At 39.1% G+C, this 20,203-nt stretch overlaps 1 long non-coding RNA gene across 1 annotated transcript in view; it reads left to right on the top strand.

The window, feature by feature from the left end:
- The window catches only part of LOC138699892 (uncharacterized), a 561,221-nt gene that overhangs the window by 297,997 nt on the left and 243,021 nt on the right, over nucleotides 1-20,203 (top strand). Inside the window, exon 3 of the long non-coding RNA XR_011332114.1 lies at nucleotides 4,408-4,484. This is a non-coding gene — a long non-coding RNA (uncharacterized lncRNA). The remainder of the gene's footprint in view (nucleotides 1-4,407; nucleotides 4,485-20,203) is intronic.

The raw sequence follows: 20,203 nt of genomic DNA on the forward strand, positions 1-20,203 counted from the left end.
ATAATTTGTGTATGTAAATTTATTATGTATCGAAACCTCCCTTCAGCATGAGAACACTCTCTTTTAAGGGAGTGCTAGAATTTGGTAAATTTACAATTTTTTTGTATTATACTTGTCTGGCGAGAGACATTTTTATTATTAATTTAATAATAATATTGTTATTATTTTATTTTTAATGTAATATAAATTATTATTATTATTATTATTATTATTATTATTATTATTATTACTATTATTATTATTATTTCAAATTAAACTTTCACAATCCATTACACGCGTCGATACGAATAGCAGTAAGCGTTTAGCACGTGGGGAAGTTGTACGAACTCTCAGGACACATGTGCAGTAAAGGCATTTAAGTCGCTAGTAGCTGGAAAAAATGAGTGGTTCTGTAGCCTACTACCAGCCACCAGCGATCTAACAGGCTAGGTAGCAATCGACCGAACAGAACAGTCTTCGTCTTGCACGTTTTTCATTGCGTACCTTTTAGGCATTCCTTCCAGCAGGGTAACCAATCCGCCTATCAACTAGGCTTCGTATTATACGTAACGTAAGTTCTGAACTGTCAGACAAGCTACAGCGAGTTCAGAATATGTGCGTCAAATACGTGTGCAAAATCCGGCGATATGATCACATATCACCGTCCTTCTCAAGTCTTTCGTGGCTCCGACTCAAAGAACGTAGAAGTTTACACATTTCTCTTTTACTCTTTCGAATTCTGCATACCTTTGTCACCGAATTACCTTTCGTCTCGTTTCTCTTATCTATACTATAACCACGATATAAATACTAGATCACTTAACTTTGGCACGCTAAGTCTAGCACTTAATAGAACATCTTTCTTGTTAATTACTCATCTTTTATAGTCTCCGTCTCATGACAATGTAATTCCTTGCCAGAAAGTAGGATATCAGGGACTGCAAGACAATAAACATTTCTTAAAAATAGCTTAAAAGATAACCTTAGCAATTCATTCTATTTGTACTGACTTTAACGCTCACTGATTACATAGAAACTTCGTTCTTTAGACATGCATCCTGATAGCGGTGTATTTGAACAATTGTCTGATAATAATTACTTCTTCCTATTATCTAACATTACTTGAAATATATATATATATATATATATATATATATATATATATATATATATATATATATAAGTGTAATTTTGCTGCACAGTTCGTATCTCATTGTTTAATTTATTAATACCAGTATTTTACTGTTTAATTCATAAGTCACTCTTGTACGGGTATACACGTAACATATCTAACTCAGTTGTATTCCTTGTAGCTTGTAAGTTCATATGTAGGCCTATGTATACTTTGCTGGTTGAATGGAACAGAAGACCTTACGACATTAGCTCTGCCAGCGAAAATATATATTTTCATATTATTATTATTATCATTATTATTATTATTATTATTATTATTATTATTATTATTATTGCTTTTATGGACGAGGAAACTAACCAACATTATCAGGTCGAAATTTCAAATAGGTTTGCCGCTTTAGGAAGTTCCGACGAAGTTGAGAAAGAGTTAGCTGTTAAGAGCGTGTGGTAAAATATCAGAGATAGTATCAAAATTGCAGCTGAGCAGAGCATAGGTTATTATGAAACTAAGAAAAAGAAACCGTGGTCTGCTGAAGATTGATCCATGGTAGTAGAAAGCAGGAAACAGGCAAAATTGAAATCCGTATAGGATCCTGTTGAGGCAAGTAGAGATCATTATTTCAATGAAAGGCGGGAAGCAAGTCGTACATGTAGGAATAAAAGAGAGATTACTTAAAGGAGAAAGAGAATGAGGTAGAAACAAATAGTAAAATTAAAAACATTAGAGATTTATATAAGGGCTTAAAGGAATTTAAGAATAGATATCAGGCAAGGGTAAACGTGATCAAGGATGAGAATGGGACTTGTTTGTAGACTCATATTCCATCGTGAACAGATGGAGAAACGATTTTAGATATTTATTAAAAGTACGTAGGCAAAATGGAAAAGATCGAGACGAAATTCAAATACAAACTGCTGAGCTGATTACACTTGAATCCAAACTCTCTGAAGACGAAATTGGGATAAATAATCAGAAAAAGTCCAAGTCTGCAGGTATTGATCAAATTCCAGCAGAATTAATACAAGAGTGTGGAAGCGCATTATCTAGCAAAATTTGTAAGCTTGTATTTGCTATTTGAGAAAAGGAAATTGTACCATTACAATGGAAGGAGTCCATAATGGTACCTATTTTTAACAAAGGGAAGGAGACTAACTGTAGTGACTTTCGAGCAATATCACTTTTTTGACGTCGTACAAAATTTTGTCCAATATTCTTTTGAGAAGATTAACTTCTTATGTAGATGAATTTATTTGGGATGATCAGTATGGTTTTAGGCGTATATCGATTATTGATCAGAATTTTTTATTCGACAGATATTGCAATAAAAATGGGAGTATATGGGTACAGTATATAAGTTATTCATATATTTCAAAAAAGTATGTGACTCTGTTAAGAGGGAAGTTTTATATAATATTCTTATAGAAATTGGTATTCCGAGGAAACTAATTCGATTAATTAAAATGTGCCTCATTGAAAAGTACAGTAGAGTCCGTATGGGCCATTTTCTGTCAGATGCTTTTCCAATTCACTGTGGGCTAAAGCAAGGGTATGCATTATCACCTTTACTTTTTAACTTTGCTCTGGAATATTCCATTAAGAAAGATCAGAATAACAGAGAGGATTTGGAATTAAACGAGTTACATCATCTTCTTGTATGTGTTGGTGACGTGAATATGTTAGGAAAAAACACGAAAATTTTACTTGAAGTAAGTAAAGAGATAGGTTTGGAAGTAAATTCCGAAAAGACAAATTATATAATTATGTCTCGTGACCAGAACATAGTACGAAATGGAAATATAAAAATTGGAAATTTATCCTTTGAAGAGGTGGAAAAATTAAAAAATCTTGGAGCAAGAGTAAAAAATATAAATGACACTCGGGAAGAAATGAAACGCAGAATAAATATGGGAAATGCCTGTTATTATTCGGTTGAGAAGCTTTGTCATCTAGTCTGCTGTCAAAAAATATGACAGAATTTATAAAACATTTATGCTCGACCATGCCGAAATGTAGTAATTATACACCTGGTAGCAGACCTTTAATGCATGTCATTAAAGTACACCTACTCATTAAAGGTCAGGTCTTTCAGCCAATGACGACTCAGGTTACAACTGTTCAGCCAATGACAGGTCAGCTTTCTACCATTATAAAACCGCAAGTATCGATTATTCTCGGATATGCAATCGAAAGAGAATTAGCGAAAAGTCACGGAGGATGGTAATCCAATACTGTCGCAGAAGGTTATGTTCTGTTACTATAATAATTGGCGTTAATTGTAAATAATATTCAAATAAATTCAATTTGTCATCTCGTTTTTCAATGTCTAATTTTATTTCAATATTATCTCTGTAAGTTCTTATGGCCTAGCAAGATCAATGTGGACATCTGTTTCTCGGAAAAAATCAATACTTTCGCGTATGCGCACATCTCACAACATACGGTCAGATACAATAAAATTAATAATATCAAGTTAGAAATATGGTCGAGCATAAAAAGTCGTATGAAACTCGCCTATAATGGTAATTAAGAAGCTCGTATGAAAATTATGAAACTCGCTTGCGCTCGTTTCATAAATATCCATACTCACTTCTTAATTACATTCATTATAGGCTCGTTGCATAATGTACTATTATATTACCGGTTGTTCTTTAGGATTTTGAAACTTGGTCCCTCAGCTTGAGGAAGGAACAGAGATTAAGAGTGTTTGAGAATAAGGTTCTTAGGATAATATTTGGGACTAAGAGGGTTGAAGTTACACGAGAATGGAGAAAGTTACTTACCATAGAACTGCATGCATGGTATTTTTCACCTGACATAATTAGGCATATTAACTCCAGGCGTTTGAGATGGGCAGGGCATGTAGCACGTATGGGCGAATCGAGAAATACATAATATAGAATGTTAGTTGGGAGGTCGGAGGGAAGAGAGCCTTTGGGGAAGCCGAGACGTTTTTAGTTTTATACCTCATATAATTATTACAATGAAAACAGAGTGGAACTAATATAGCCTAACTGTGCAGATTTTAACAACTTATTCCTTGGATAGAGTGCAACAAAAATTTGTAGTATATTGCTTTTAAAGGAGTATTTTCCCGAGAAAAAGTAAATTTCTCCTAAATGTTGACACAGTTTTACTTGATAAGTAATATCCATACGATTCTGATTTTATTGTTATTATTATAGAAACTGATAAGGGATAAAGAACGATGTACTATTGTCGATTTTTCAATAAATTGACTGTTTCCTTGGAAAGTAAATGAAAAACTAATGCATGTCTTTATTTCCTGTCATTAGGAAGTCTAGCAAGCCTACTGGACTGACTGAGGGACGGAACGCTGCTGTTCAGATCGAGTGCGAATGTGTCTTCGTAGGTGAGTTGACGATTCGCTGTTTCCAAACTACGCAGTATTTGAAGCTAACTTTCTAATGTAATTAACCATCCACGTAATTACAAAATGAGTAGTAGATTTTTAGAATAATTTAAAGTATCCTATGGCCTCCGTCAATCTGAATATTTTTTTTATAATTTCCATTCTGCATAATATTATAGTATTACAGAATTTCACCATTTACTTTACATGCGAAACTAAAAGAATAATTTTCATTATTTGCTGTTGAAATTGTGTGTGTATTTTCCTCAGCCATTACATAATGTGCAGTGTTAAATATAGGCCTATTCTTAAACATTGTAGGCGAAAGTATGTAGGTTACGGAACAAAAAATTATTTACATACTATTTTAATTTCCTCAAAATGTTTAAAAACCTTCTTACCTCCAAGTACAGCATTGTGCGAAGTTTTGTGATGTCATATTGCTAGATAACACTGAAAAACAAATTTTCACTGAAAGTATGTAAATGGAATTAAATTGGGTTTTTCTGGTTAATTTGAACGTAAGATGATAAATTATCACCATCCACAATAATGATTAGCTTCAGTTTTTTAAGTAAGCCGTCCGTATCTTAGCATCAAAGTATTTACTAAATACATACTATGGTCATAATCCAAAAACTATACATAACAATAAATTTGTAAGTAAATAATTATTTGAATGGTGTGATATCATAGACATTGATAAATTCCAGTCCCATTCACAAAGACAAACATAAAATATTAAGAAAATAGAAAATATGTGTAATCCTATCATAGGTCGCCTGCCGCTAGGCTCTATATTCAATATATTTCGGAACACTTGCTTTCTGAACGAAAACTTGTAATATGTAAACAAAGATCGTGACTAGCAGACGAAAATTTACGAGTTGTATTAAGAGTGGTAATTTGTGACGTATTTTCCTGGGTTGTTTTAGCACAGTAAAAATAAAGGTGAAGTAAAATATAATCTGTCCATCTATAAATCAGTATTGTAGTGTACTTTGTGTAGTGTACGTTGTAAATTTGTAGTGGTTTTTTTGTAACACTGTTTTACTCCTGGTTGAGTGTTAGAGAAGGCCGTATGGCCTTAACTCTGCCAGGTTAAATAAATCATTTATAAGTTCCGGGGTGCCACAGGGCAGCGTTCTGGGTCCATTATTCTTTATAATATACGTAAATGACCTATGCCAGAATATTACATCAAATGTGAGGCTATTTGCATTATCTATAGAAAGATTAGAAATAATTCAGATGTAGATGCTATTCAAACAGACTTTAATGAAATTTATAACTGGGCGTTAATGCATAGGATGAAAATAAATGGTTCTAAAAGTAAATCTATAACATTTTGTAAAACCCGAGAGGAAACTAGTCTTAATTACGAATTCAGTGGTGTTGTAATTCCGCAAGAACAATGTTGTAAATACCTAGGAGTGTATTTAAACTCCAAACTTTCTTGGGGAGAGCATGTTGATAATGTTACGGGTAAAGCATGGAGGGCACTTCACTTTATTATGAGAATCTTGAGAAAGGCTAGCCCCAAATCGAGGGAAATAGCATATCTAACGTTAGTGCGACCGTTAATGGAATACGAAACTACATGTTGGGATCCCTATAGAATATATCAGATAAATTCCTTAGAAAGAATCCAGTATAGGGGAGCTAAATTCGTTAAAGGTAAAAGAGAAGATGGAAACGATACGATAAAAGAACTGAAATGGGAAACTTTGGAAAACAGACGTAGGAAAACTAGAATAACATCATTGTATAGAGCACATCTAGGTCAGAAGGCATGGGTAGACATAACGGCTCGGTTAGAAAAGCCAACGTACTATGGTAGGAACGATCATGATTTTAAAATCAAATGTAGGAAACAGAAAACGGATGTAGGTAAATTCTCATTTTTAAATAGAACTATAAATGATTGGAATGACCTACCTGCAGCGGTCTTTGAGGGCCGTCCTTCCTTAAGGAGATTCAAGAATAACTTAAAAAGTTGTGTATGAAGTGCAAATTAAAGTTAAGGTGACATTCAACATTTAATTTTTTAAGGTGACGTGTATTTATCTAGCCTGACGAGTTACTTCCTTGGTTTGAATTGTAAATTATTTAAAAATAGCGTTTAAGAGGGCCTTAGACTAGAAATTTTTAGTTTAAATGTTGTTCTGTTTATAAGTATGCATAAGGATGTAATTACTTGACTTATTTGGGTTAAATCCAATGATAGGTTGCCAAGTGTCATGGCGGACGAGCGCAAGGCTACTACGTCATTCGAAATTATGCACGTATGCATTGCAGCCAACACTACACTATTTAGCGATGAGAGAAAGCCTGCAATCATGTATTTGAAAAGCCAATAAGTTGTAACTATGAAATCGTGGACGTAGTTTATAGACACAACACCAGAGTCGCATTGATACGATGCCTCCAGCACAGTAAACCCGTGCGGTACAGCAAGTGTGATCCAACACATTAATAACCGGGATCGATTCCAGTATAGAAGTAATTCTTTGGGAAATGTATGAGAGAATTGCAAATTATCGTAAAATTAGGAACTTATACATCCAATGAGAGGACAGGGAAAGGACTGACAAGACGGAGACTGGACTGAGAGAACATAGAGTGCACTGAGAAGATATAGAGTAGACTGAGAGGAGACAGAGTGGACTGAAAGGACATAGATTAGACTGAGAACATATAGAGTGGACTGAGAGTACATAGTGTACTGAGAGGACATAGAGTGGACTGAGAAGATACAGAGTAGACTGAGAGGAGATAGAGTGGACTGAGAGGACAAAGAGTGGACTGAGAGGACAGAGCGTGGAATGACAGTACATAGAGTGGACTGAGAGGACATAGAGTGGACTGAGAAGATATAGAGTAGACTGAGAGGAGATAGAGTGGACTGAGAGGACATAGAGTGGACTGAGAGTACATGGAGTGGACTGAGAAGATATAGAGTAGACTGAGAGGAGATAGAGTGGACTGAGAGGACATAGAGTGGACTGAGTGGACATCGAGTCGACAGAGAGGCCATAGACTGGACTGAGAGTACATACAGTGGACTGAGAAGATATAGACTAGACTGAGAGGAGATAGAGTGGACTGAGAGTACATAGAGTGGACTGAGAGGACATGGAGTGGACTGAGAAGATATAGAGTAGACTGAGAGGAGATAGAGTGGACTGAGAGGACATAGAGTGGACTGATTGGACATAGAGTCGACTGAGAGGCCATAGACTGGACTGAGAGTACATAAAGCGGACTGAGAAGATATAGAGTAGACTGAGAGGAGATACTCTGGACTGAGAGGACATTGAGTGGACTGAGTGGACATAGAGTGGACTGAGAGGACATAGAGTGGACTGAGAAGATATAGAGTGGACTGAAAGAAGATAGAGTAGACTGAGAGGACATAGAGTGGACTGAGAATATATAGAGTGGACTGAGAGGATATAGAGTGGACTGAGAGTACATAGAATGGACTGAGAGGACATAGAGTGGCCTGAGAAGATAGACAGTGGGCTGAGAGAACATAGAGTAGACTGAAAGGACATGGAGTGGGCTGAGAAGATATAGAGTGGACTGAGAGGACATAGAGTGGACTGAGAAGATATAGAGTGGACTGAGAGGACATAAAGTGGACTGAGAAGATATAGAGTGGACTGAGAGAACATAGAGAGCACTGAGAGGATGTAGAGTGGACTGAGAGGACATAGAGTGGACTCAGAGGACAGAAAGTGGACTGAGAGGAATCAGAGTGTACTGAGAGGACGTAGAATGGACTGAGGAGATAAAGTGGACTGAGAGGACAGAAAGTGAACTGAGAGGACAAAGAGTGTACTGAGAAGACGTAGAATGGACTGAGAGGAGATAGAGTGGACTGAGAGGACAGAAAGTAGACTCAAAGACAAAGAGTGTACTGAGAGGATATAGAGTGAACTGAGAGAACATAGAGTGGACTGAGAGGACAGAAAGTGAACTGAGAGGACACAGAGAGTACTGAGAGGACATAGAGTAGACTGAGAAGATATAGAGTGGACTGAGAGGACATAGAGTGGACTGAGAGGACATAGAATGGACTGAGAGGACAGAAAGTGAACTGAGAGGACACAGAGAGTACTGAGAGGACATAGAGTAGACTGAGAAGATATAGAGTGGACTGAGAGGACATAGAGTGGACTGAGAGGACATAGAGTGGACTGAGAGGAAAGAAAAGTGGACTGAGAAGTTATAGATTGGACTGACAGAACATAGAGTGGACTGAGAGGACATAAAGTGGACTGAGAAGATATAGAGTGGACTGAGAGAACATAGAGTGGACAGACAGGATGTAGAGTGGACTGAGAGGACATAGAGTGGACTGAGAGGAAAAAGATGGACTGAGAGGATACAGAATGTACTGAGAGGACATTGAGTGGACTGAGAGGAGATAGAGTGGACTGAGGGGACAGAAAGTGGACTGAGGGGACACAGAGTGTACTGAGAGGTCGTAGAATGTACTGAGAGGAGCTAGATTGGACTGAGAGGACAGAAAGTGGACTGAGAGGACACAGAGTGTACTGAGACGACATAGTGTGGACTGAGAGAACATAAAATTGACTGAGAGGACAGAAAGTGGACTGAGAGGACACAGAGTGTATTCAGAGGACATAGACTGGACTGAGAGAACATAGAGTAGACTGAGAAGACAGTAAGTGGACTGAGAGGACACAGAGTGTATTGAGAGGACATAGAGTGGACTGAGATAATAAGGAGTGGACTGAGAGGACATAAAGTGGACTGAGAAGATTTAGAGTGGACTGAGAGGATGTAGAGTGACTGAGAGGACAGAAGGTGGACTCAGAGGCTACAGAGTGTACTGAGAGGACATAGAGTGGACTGAGAGGAGATAGAGTGGACTGAGAGGAGTTAGAGTGGACTGAGAGGACAGAAAGTGGACCGAGAGGACACAGAGTGTACTGAGAGGACGTAGAATGGACTGAGAGGAGATAGAGTGGACTGAGAGAACGGAATGTGGACTGAGAGTACACAGACTGTACTGAGAGGACATAGAGTGGACTGAGAGAACATAGAGTGGACTCAGAGGACAGAAAGTGGACAGAGAGGACACAGAGAGTACTGAGAGGAGATAGAGTGGACTGAGAGGAGATAGAGTGGACTGAGAGGACAGAAAGAGGACTGAGAGGACACAGAGTGTGCTGAGAGGACATAGAATGGACTGAATGGACATAGAGTGGAGTGAGAGAATAGAAAGTGGACTGAGAGGACTTACAGTGGACTGAGAGGACACAGAGTGTACTGTGAGGAGATAGAGTGGAGTGAGAGGAGATAGAGTGGACTGAGAGGACAGAAAGTGGACTGAGAGGACACAGAGTGTACAGAGAGGACATAGAGTGGACTGAAAGGTCACAGAGTGGACTGAGAGAGTAGAAAGTGGACTGAGAGGACATAGAGTGGACTGAGAGGACAAAAAGTGGACCGAGAGGACACAGAGTCTACTGAGAGGACATAGAGTGGACTGAAAAGATATATAGTGGACTGAGAGGACATAGAGTGGACTTAGAAGATATAGAGTGGACTGAGAGAACATAGAGTTGATTGAGAGAATATAAATTAGACAGAGAGGACATACAGTGGACTCAGAGGACAGAAAGTGGACTGAGAGGACACAGAGAGTACTGAGAGGACATAGAGTGGACTGAGAAGATATATAGTGGACTGACAGGACATAGAGTGGACTGAGAGGATGTAGAGTGGACTGTGAGGACATTGAGTGGACTGACAGGACAAAGTGGACTGAGAGAACACAGAGTGTACTGAGAGGACACAGAGTGGACTGAGAGGACGTACAATGGACTGAGAAGAGATAGAGTGGACTGAGAGGACATAAAGTGAACAGAGAGGACAAAGAGTGTACTGAGAGGACGTAGAATGGACTGAGAGGAGATAGAGTGGACCGAGAGGACAGAAAGTAGCCTGAGAGGACACAGAGTGTACTGCGAGGACATAGAGTGGACTGAGAGTACATAGAGTGGACTAAGAGGACAAAAAGTGGACTGAGAGGACACAGAGAGTACTGAGAGGACATAGACTGGACTGAGAGAACATAGAGTGGACTGAGAGGACATAGAGTGGACTGAGAGGACATAAAGTGGACTGAGAAGATATAGAGTGGACTGAGAGAACATAGAGTGGACTGAGAGGATGTAGAGTGGACTGAGAGGACATAGAGTAGATCGAGAGGAAAGAAGGTGGACTGAGAGGATACAGAATGTTCTGAGAGGACATTGAGTGGTATGAGAGAAGATAGAGTGGAGTGAGAGCACAGAAAGTGGACTGAGGGGACACAGAGTGTCCTGAGAGGACGTAGAATGGACTAAGAGGAGATAGACTGGACTGAGAGGACAGAAAGTGGACTGAGAGGACACAGAGTGTACTGAGAGGACATACAGTGGACTGAGAGAACATAAGGTGGACGGAGAGGAGACAAAGTGGACTGAGAGAACACAGAGTGTACTCATAGGACATAGACTGGACCGAGAGAACATAGAGTGGTTAGAGAGGACAGTAAGTGGACTGAGAGGACACAGAGTGTATTGAGAGGACATAGAGTGGACTGAGAAGATAAAGAGTGGACTGAAAGGACATAAAGGGGACTGAGAAATTATAGAGTGGACTGAGAGAACATAGAGTGGACTCAGAGGATGTAGAGTGGACTGAGAGGACAGAAGGTGGACTGAGAGGCTACGGAGTGTACTGAGAGGACATAGAGTGGACTGAGAGGAGATAGAGTGGACTGAGAGGACATAGAGTGGACGTAGAGGACATACAGTGGACTCAGAGGACAGAAAGTGGACTGAGAGGACACAGAGAGTACTGAGAGAACATAGAGTGGACTGAGAAGATATATAGTGGACTGAGAGGATGTAGAGTGGACTGAGAGGACATAGAGTGGACTGAGAAGACAGAAAGTGGACTGGGAGGACACAGAGTGTACTGAGAGGACGTAGAATGGACTGAGAGGAGATAGAGTGGACTGAGAGGACAGAATGTAAACTGAGAGGGTAAAGAGTGTACCGAGAGGACGTAGAATGGACTGAGAGGAGATAGAGTGGACTGAGAGGACAGAGTGGACTGAGAGGACACAGATTGTATTGAGAGGACATAGAGTGGACTGAGAAGATATAGAGTGGACTAAGAGCACATAAAGTGGACTGAGAATATATAGGGTGGACTGAGAGAACATAGAGTGGACTGAGAGGACAGAAGGTGGACTGAGAGGCTACGGAGTGTACTGAGAGGACATAGAGTGGACTGAGAGAAGATAGAGTGGACTGAGAGGAGATAGAGTGGACTGAGAGGACAGAAAGTCAACTAAGAGGACACAGAGTGTACTGAGAGGACGTAGAGTGGACTGACAGTACATTGAGTGGACTGAGAGTACATAGAGTGGACTGAGAAATATAGATTAGACTGAGAGGAGATAGAGTGGACTGAGAGGACATAGAGTGGACTGAGAGTACATAGAGTGGACTGAGAGGACGTGGAGTGGACTGAGAAGATATAGGGTAGGCTGAGAGGTGATAGAGTGGACTGAGAGGACATAGAGTGGACTGAGTGGACATAGAGTCGACTGAGAGGCCATAGACTGGACTGAGAGTACATACAGTGGACTGAGAAGATATAGAGTAGACTGAGAGGAGATACTCTGGACTGAGGGGACATAGAGTGGACTGAGTGGATATAGAGTGGACTGAGAGGACATAGAATGGACTGAGAAGATATAGAGTGGACTGAAAGAACATAGAGTGGACTGAGAATATATAGAGTGGACTGAGAGGAAATAGAGTGAACTGAGATTACATAGAGTGGACTGAGAGGACAGAAGGTGGACTGAGAGGCTAGGGAGTGTACTGAGATGACATAGAGTGGACAGAGTGAAGATAGAGTGGACTGAGAGGAGATAGAGTGGAATGAGAGGACAGAAAGTGGACTAAGAAGACACAGAGTGTACTGAGGGGACGTAGAATGGACTGAGAGGAGATAGAGTGGACTGAGAGGACATAAAGTGGACTGAGAAGATATAGAGTGGACTGAGAGAACATAGAGTGGATTGAGAGGACAGAAGTTGGACTGTGAGGCTACGGAGTGTATTCAGAGGACATAGAGTGGACTGAGTGAAGATAGAGTGGACTTAGAGAAGATAGAATGGAATGAGAGGACAGAAAGTGGACTAAGGAGACACAGAGTGTACTGAGAGGACGTAGAATGGACTGAGAGGAGATAGAGTGGACTGAGAGGACATAAAGTGGACTGAGAGGACACAGAGTGTACTGAGAGGACACAGAGTGTACTGAGAGGACATAGAGTGGACTGACAGGACATAGGGGTGGACTGAGAGAATAGAAAGTGAACTGAGAGAATAGAAAGTGAACTGAGAGGACATACAGTGGACAGAGAGTACACGGAGCGTACTGTGAGGAGATAGAGTGGAGTGAGAGGAGATAGAGTCGACTGATAGGACAGAGAGTGGACTGAGAGGACACAGAGTGTACTGAGAGGACATAGGTTGAACTGAGAGAACATAGAGCGAATTGAGAAGGCATAGATGGGACTGAGAAGACATAGAGGGGCTTGAGAATACATAGAGTGGACTGAGTTGACACATAGTGGAAAGAGAAAACAGGGAGTGGACTGAGTTGACATAGAGTGTACTGAGAAGACATAGGGTGGACTATGAGGACATAGAGTGGACTGAGATGATATAGACTGGACTGATAAGACATAAAGTGGACCGAGATGACTTAGAGTGGAGTGAGAAGACATGGAGTTAACTGAGAAGACAGGGAGTGTACTTGGAGTACACGTAGTTAACTGAGAAGACATAGAGTGGACTGAGAAGACATAGAGAGGACTGAGAGGGCATATAGTGTACTGAGATGACATAGAGAAGACTGAGAAGACATAGAGTGGATTGAGATGACTTGAAGTGGACTGAGAGGACATAGAGTGGACTCAGGACGTAGAGTGGACTGAGAGAACATACAGTGGACTGGGAAAACATAGAGTGGACTGAGATTACACATAGTGGACTGAGAAAACAGGGAGTGGACTGAGATGACATAGAGTGGACTGAGAAGACATAGAGTGGATTGAGAGGACATAGAGTGGACTGAGATGACATAGAGAAGACTGAGAAGACATAGAGTGGACTGAGAGAACATAGAGTGAACTGAGAGGACATAGAGTGGACTGAGAGGACATAGAGTGGACTGAGATGACATAGCGTGGACGGAGATGATATAGAGTGGACCGATATGACATAGAGCGGACTGAGAAAAGATACGGTGGACTGAGATGACATAGAGTGGACTGAGAAGACAGGGAGTGGACTGATAGGACATAGAGTGGACTGGGAGGACTTAGATTGGACTGAGAACATATAGAGTGCACTGAGAAGACAGGGAGTGGACTGAGATGACATGGATTGGAGTGTGAAGACAGGGAGTGGACTGAGAAGACAGAGAGTGGACTGAGAGGACATAGAATGGACTGAGAGAACAAAAAGTGGACTGAGGGGACAGTGAGAGGACTGAGAAAAGATAGGGAACTGAGGGACAAAAATATAATTGTAAGGGCAGAAATTGGACTGAGAGGACACAGAAGAATATGACAGAGTAGACAGAGAGAATAGAAATATAGGTTGAGCTCGAGAAAATTATTCCCCTCAGTGAGACTTGTAATCTTACATGTGATTAATACGGGAAGTAATAAATTGCTATAAAAAATCAAAAGCAGAAAATCTAGACATACGGTAAGTCTCATGCTGTGAAACTTACGGGCCACTGTTTGAGCTCAGTGAAGGCATTCTGTCTTGATTTCGATCCTAGTAAACTTATAACATATCGTTATGGTTATGAAGGAACTGTAAAAAATGGTAGTCCTGTAAACATAATGTCCCATGTGAACGTATTAGCAGGCCATAGTTAGAAACCTGTCAGGACATTATTTCGCGAGTTCGATCCTTGTAAACTTATGAATGACAGGTAGCGGTGTGAAATGCTAAAAAAAGAATTGCAGAATTAGTAAATATAAACGCCCTTGCTGGAATAGTAACAGGTCGTACTCAGAAGTAAGTCAGAGAATTATTATCTTAATTCGAGCCTAGTGTAAACATATGACATTAGTATGGGTATGAAGGCGTTGGTACTCTAAAGAATGCAGAATTTGTAAAGTTCCTGTTCTAAATAGTAATCGACAATTGATTTAAGGCTGAAGGGCATTAACTCCTAAGTTCGAGCATTGTGAACTTATGAGTTATAAGTGTGTGTGTGAAGGGAAAGGCAAAAAATTGGAAGATTATTATACTTCACGACATCTTACTGAAATATCCTTAGTATCACACCTGGAAGGGCATTATTTTCTAGAGTGGAATAATGTAATCCAATAAGAACAGTTGACACAGATGGTAAGGATAGGCCTAGTATGAGGGAAAGTGATCCGCAGGGAAAGTGAGACATTAATCATGAAACAAGTAAATAAATCATACCAATATTGTTGTACACATAGAATGTAATACATATTGAACAATCCTAACACATTCTGGTATAAACAATAATAAACTACAGATGTTAGTAAACAGTATATGAAGAAACTAATAAATAATGTTAAACCAGTACTGGTACCTAACTGCATGACAATGTTTAGGTAATTATGAATGCAATGACGGTAAAACATAAAAAACGCGTGCAAATGCAATTATTTTACAACACCAATATAAACATAAAAAATAAGGAAATATCATAAACTGTAAAGGAGGGTATTTCCATATAATTGCCTAACGTAGGAACAAACCTATCTTTTTTTTTCGGTTTTCTTACAGTTTATATTTGGCGTGACATGGGCTTCGATGTCTAAATCAATGATTTCTTATAATACCCTTGCCTACACGATAAATGAAACCCTCGTACATCAGTACTGTACCTATGTTAAACATAGTATAACACCTGCACGTGGGCAATTGAAGGTGCTTCCCCATCTCCACTGCGTCTGTTATATGAGGAGGCTGCAGTAAGTCAACATATCGTCGCTTAAGAACCAATACCGCGTAACTGACATTTTTGGTCAAAACTGTTTTTTTGCACAGATGGTACCTCAACTGTCGTCTGCATGCATTGACAAGCGCGGGAATTTGATTGCATGAATGGCCTGCGTGCGAAGGAGGGGGGTACAATACCGCGTAACTGAAGTCACGAGAAGTCTGTAGGAAATACCGCGTATCTGACAACAGATATTACGTCTACTCCCTGGCGCCCTCAGTACGGAAGCTGGTTCTCGTTACTGCTTTGTAAAATTGTGTCAGCAGTGTGTAATATTCTGAGAAGATTAAAGAAGTGTTCAGTTTCAATTATTTAAAAGGTAAATATAATATAATTATTTCACTAATGTCAATTGAATGTTAGTTGAGCTGAATTGCCGCAGAATCTCCAAGTTCATTCACTGAAATATAGTACATTTAATATTTTATTATTATATAGGCCTACAAATACAAGAAAAGAAATGGACAATGAATCAGACGACAGTCAGTTTAGCGAGAACGAAATCCTATCTGTGCTATGTTCTGCATTTAAGACGGGAGAAACTTCTGTGAACATTAACAAAGGTATGGCATAAGAAGTATCACAGTTATTAAACGTTTATTTTTCTTCAGTTACGGAATCATAACAGCAAACTTAATTTAAGTACTTAATATAAATAATCATGAACGGGGCCGCTAAAATAATTTGCGCTACATTTAGTGGTGCTGAGCTTGGTTCCTTCCATTTCCTCCGGTAGGAGGAAGATCTAAATTGATGATAATATTTACTACACATGTTTTTAAGCCATTTATATCACATTTATAAACACTAGTAATCTCACCTTATTCGTAGGTGTACTGCCTGATAATTCAAATGCAAAAGAAAACCGTCCTTCTGGAAATGGGCTGCTGCAGATCAGGGATTATCCGTCCAGTGTTACCGGTAATGTTATGATCGTATTATGCAGTCTGGTATGATTTAAAGCAACGCTATTAAAATAATACAGCTAGAAATAGGATAGGACAGAAACTGAAGACAATACCATGTCAATGAGGGATCTACACCAAATTTCGGAAGCGTCTTCAGATGTAGACGACCGCGAAGAATTCGTGAGTGCTACTTATTCTACATCTTTACATTCGTCAGAAAAAGGTAAAGAGAAGAATCTACAAGCGTTTCATGGAAATTTGACAGAAAAGAAAAATAAGTTCAAAGCCACAAAAGGGTAAGTGGAAGAAAATGAAAAATAGAAAACTTAGAATAGAACAGGCAGCTTATCTTAGCTACAAGAGATCGAAAGATGGCAAAGTAACACATGATACGAAAAGAGATGCAAGGAATTTGGGGCCAGAGTGTAGTTATAAAATGTGCCAAAATTCGAAAGTAATGGGCTGTAATTTAATTTCTAATGAGAGAAGACATCTTTCAGGCATTCTGGAAATCTATGACTTGGGAACAGAGGACCGTTTACGTATCAAATCTACGAAAAGACCTGACAGTACAAATTCTGAATCGAGAAGAAAGAGAACATTTGTCTACAACCTAAAAGTTGATGAGAAAAAAATTCAGGTTTGCAAAAAGATGTTTCTGTGTACATTGGGAATTAAAGAATGAACTGTGCAATATTGGTTAGCTAATAGTACTGATGGCGTCCCTTCAGTAAAAAAAAGTAATGTTCTCGTGCAAAAGCACAGAAAAAAAGGGCATTAGTAGCCTGCCTAAATTACAGTCACATTATTGTATATAGAACCGATTGTGCCATAGTTTTTATGATAGTATTCCACACTAGGGTTACTCAAGGATTAGTTTTTGTGATTTCAGCATAGGCCTATAATTATTTCTTTATTGTGTTTAACGAATACTGTGCCTGAAAAATTATCATCATTATCATATTTTTATATGATTTTCTTTTCATTATTCGCAAGTCAGTCAAGTCCATTGTCAATAATAATAATAATAATAATAATAATAATAATAATAATAATAATAAAAATAATAATAATAATATTATTATTATTATTAATTATTTTATTATAAAATTATATTTGTCAGCAACGTTTTAGCAACAATTCTACTTATCTATTCATATACGTAGTGTGAAAATAAAGTACCTTGTATCAGATTGTCATTATTATTATTATTATTATTATTATTATTATTATTATTATTATTATTATTATTATTATAACAACAATAAACATTGAACTGTGTCTTCTTTTTCCTTTCCCATAGTTTCAGCATTTGATTGACTAAGAATGCAGCAATCATTTCTGGAACGTAATCTAGTGCTGATTCAAGCTACAGCCTACCGACCTTGACCTCAAGTCAGATGGTAGGACAACAATTCAGATAACACATTGACATATACAAGAGCACGAATAATATTTCCAGAAGGCAGTTTTCACGCAAAGAAAACGCTTGCCAGCATGTGTCCTGAAGCTGCTAAAGTTGCCTCACAATACCGCGTAACTAACAAAATGTAGTCAACGGCAGAGTTCCAATACCGCGTAAGTGACATGGCCAAATGTCTACGGCCATGATCATCCATTTTCACTCAGTTACAAATTAGTTATGCTATTTCATAGCCATACACCACTTTTCAAGACTATTGCGTTATTTTTATGGTTTTTATTCGGTTTTTTCCTTCTCCTGTAAAATTTACATTTTGTCAGTTACGCGGTATTGGTTCTTAAGCGACGATATATCATACTGTTGAGCCTGACGTAGTTGAAAGTTCGCGTAGCTGTGCAGTGTCGTGCCTCAACAAGGTCGAAGTTATGTTTGGGTGATTAGTCAATGATCACTACACTCATACTTTACAGTCTACGTATCACGTTCATCGTTTAATATTACACGAACTCAACATGCCGTATTATATTCATTGAACATTATAATGATTTTTTTTTTTAATATTGAGTTTCAAATATGAGCAGTCCCTACTTTTTACGGCACACTGCTTTCAAAATATATCACTTATCAGTCAGATATTTCTGTATGTAGCTCAGTTGGTAGAGCAGCTGACTACGGACTGGAAAGTCCGGGATTCGATCCCAGGTGGTGACAAAATTTTTTCTCGTTGCCAAACTTTCAGAACGGCCCCAAGGTTCACTCAGCCTCCTATAAAATTGAGTACCGGGTCTTTCCCCGGGGTAAAAGATGGCCAGAGCGTGGTGCCGACCACACCACCTCATTCTAGTGCCGAGGGCATGGAAAGCATGTGGCTCTACCTCCATGCCCCCAAGTGCCTTCATGGCATGTTACGGGGATACCTTTACCTTTTTACTGTACATAACTCTCCCCTCGCTTAGAAAGGAATAGTTTTGTATTGTGGCCTGCGGTACTGATACTGCAACATATTTGTGTGCACTTGTAAAGTACCTCGTGTAGGGCCGCGTTTAGTAGCGAGCTGGACTCCTTAGTCCTGATTATGACGTAATCGCGATAAGCGAGCTATATTAACATCTACAAAAGCTGGTACTAGCGTACGAAAAATATTTGCTCTATATACATAAGCAGCACAAGTTATATTATAATTTCGATAAGGAGAACAAGATTTCACTGTATGGATGTAGTAGCAAGTTTTTATTTATGATAATAAGCTCATTCCCAAGTGTTGTATACTGCACACATTCCTTACGACGTTCTTGAACGTTGAGGATATGTAAATTACGAATATAGACATAGACTATCCAAGTTGAGTATTGTGTGAATTAGCAGTTAAATGCCATTTATTACATTCTTAAAAATTATGTATTATATGGATCATAAGAGGAGACAAAGAGGAAAGCAGAAAATAGGAAAGACTGTAGAATAATGGGTGTGCATTGAAAGACCTACCATTGGACAGAACGCTATGAATGAATATGATATATATAGCGCTGGGCATCTATGCCCAAGGTTGCGGGTTCGATCCCGGGCCAGGTCGATGGCATTTAAGTATGCTTAAATGCGACAGGTTCATGTCAGTAGATTTACTGGCATTGTATTGTATGGGGCAGAAACATGGACATTACGACGAAGTGGATAGAACCGACTATGAACATCTGAAATGTGGATGTGGAGAAAGAAGGGACGTGTGAAATGGACAGACAGAATAAGAAACGAAACTGTGTTGGAAACAGTGGGTAAGAAAGAATGATGCCGAAACTTATCAGAGAGAGAAAAAGGAATTGGCTGGGTCACTGACTGAAAAGAAACTGCCTACTTAAGGATGCACTGGAAGGAATGGTGAACAAGAGAAGAGTTCGGGGCAGAAGGAGATATCAGATGATAGACGACATTAAGATATAAGGATCATATGCGGGGACAAAGAGGACGAGAGGAAATAGGAAAGACTGGAGAATGCTGGGTTTGTAATGAAAGACCTGCCCAAGGGCAGAACACTATGAATGAATGAATGAAAATTCATAGTTTTCTGCCCAAAGGCAGGCCTTACAATGCAAACCCACCAATCTCAAATCTTCACTACTTTCTGCCTCCCTCTTAACCTCCGCAGATGATTCGTGTATCATAAAGTTGTCCATCATCTGATATCTTCTTCTGCCTCGAACTTTTCTTCCGGTCACTATTCGTTCCCAGTGCATACTTTAGTAGACAGTTTCTTCTCAGCCAGTGACCCAGCCAATTATTTCTTTTTCT

Source organism: Periplaneta americana, chromosome 5, assembly GCF_040183065.1.
Source record: "Periplaneta americana isolate PAMFEO1 chromosome 5, P.americana_PAMFEO1_priV1, whole genome shotgun sequence".
NCBI classification, from domain to species: domain Eukaryota; kingdom Metazoa; phylum Arthropoda; class Insecta; order Blattodea; family Blattidae; genus Periplaneta; species Periplaneta americana.